We start from the raw sequence: 1,352 nt of genomic DNA on the forward strand, positions 1-1,352 counted from the left end.
CTGCCCATCTCCCCGCCACGCCCTGACTGCCCATCTCCCCGCCACGCCCTGACTGCCCACCTCCCCGCCACGCCCTGACTGCCCACCTCCCCGCCATGCCCTGACTGCCCACCTCCCCGCCATGCCCTGACTGCCCACCTCCCCGCCATGCCCTGACTGCCCACCTCCCCGCCATGCCCTGACTGCCCACCTCCCCTCCATGCCCTGACTGCCCACCTCCCCACCATGTCCTGACTGCCCACCTCCCCACCATGTCCTGACTGCCCACCTCCCCACCATGCCCTGACTGCCCCCGTCCCCACCATGCCCTGACTGCCCACCTCCCCACCATGTCCTGACTGCCCACCTCCCCACCATGCCCTGACTGCCCACCTCCCTACCATGCCCTGACTGCCCACGTCCCCACCATGCCCTGACTGCCCACGTCCCCACCATGCCCTGACTGCCCATCTCCCCACCATGTCCTGACTGCCCACCTCCCCACCATGCCGACTGCCCACCTCCCCACCATGCCCTGACTGCCCACCTCCCCACCATGCCCTGACTGCCCACCTCCCCACCATGCCCTGACTGCCCACCTCCCCACCATGTCCTGACTGCCCATCTCCCCACCATGCCCTGACTGCCCACCTCCCCACCATGCCCTGACTGCCCACCTCCCCACCATGTCCTGACTGCCCACCTCCCCACCATGCCCTGACTGCCCACCTCCCACCATGCCCTGACTGCCCACCTCCCCACCATGTCCTGACTGCGCATCTCCCCACCATGCCCTGACTGCCCACCTCCCCACCATGCCCTGACTGCCCGCCTCCCCACCATGCCCTGACTGCCCATCTCCCCACCATGTCCTGACTGCCCACCTCCCCACCATGCCGACTGCCCACCTCCCCACCATGCCCTGACTGCCCACCTCCCCACCATGCCCTGACTGCCCACCTCCCCACCATGCCCTGACTGCCCACCTCCCCACCATGTCCTGACTGCCCATCTCCCCACCATGCCCTGACTGCCCACCTCCCCACCATGCCCTGACTGCCCACCTCCCCACCATGTCCTGACTGCCCACCTCCCCACCATGCCCTGACTGCCCACCTCCCACCATGCCCTGACTGCCCACCTCCCCACCATGTCCTGACTGCGCATCTCCCCACCATGCCCTGACTGCCCACCTCCCCACCATGCCCTGACTGCCCGCCTCCCCACCATGCCCTGACTGCCCATCTCCCCACCATGCCCTGACTGCCCGCCTCCCCACCATGCCCTGACTGCCCGCCTCCCCACCATGTCCTGACTGCCCGCCTCCCCACCATGCCCTGACTGCCCGCCTCCCCACCATGCCCTGACTGCCA

Source organism: Crinia signifera, chromosome 4 (assembly GCF_055691185.1).
Source record: "Crinia signifera chromosome 4, ASM5569118v1, whole genome shotgun sequence".
NCBI classification, from domain to species: Eukaryota; Metazoa; Chordata; class Amphibia; order Anura; family Myobatrachidae; genus Crinia; species Crinia signifera.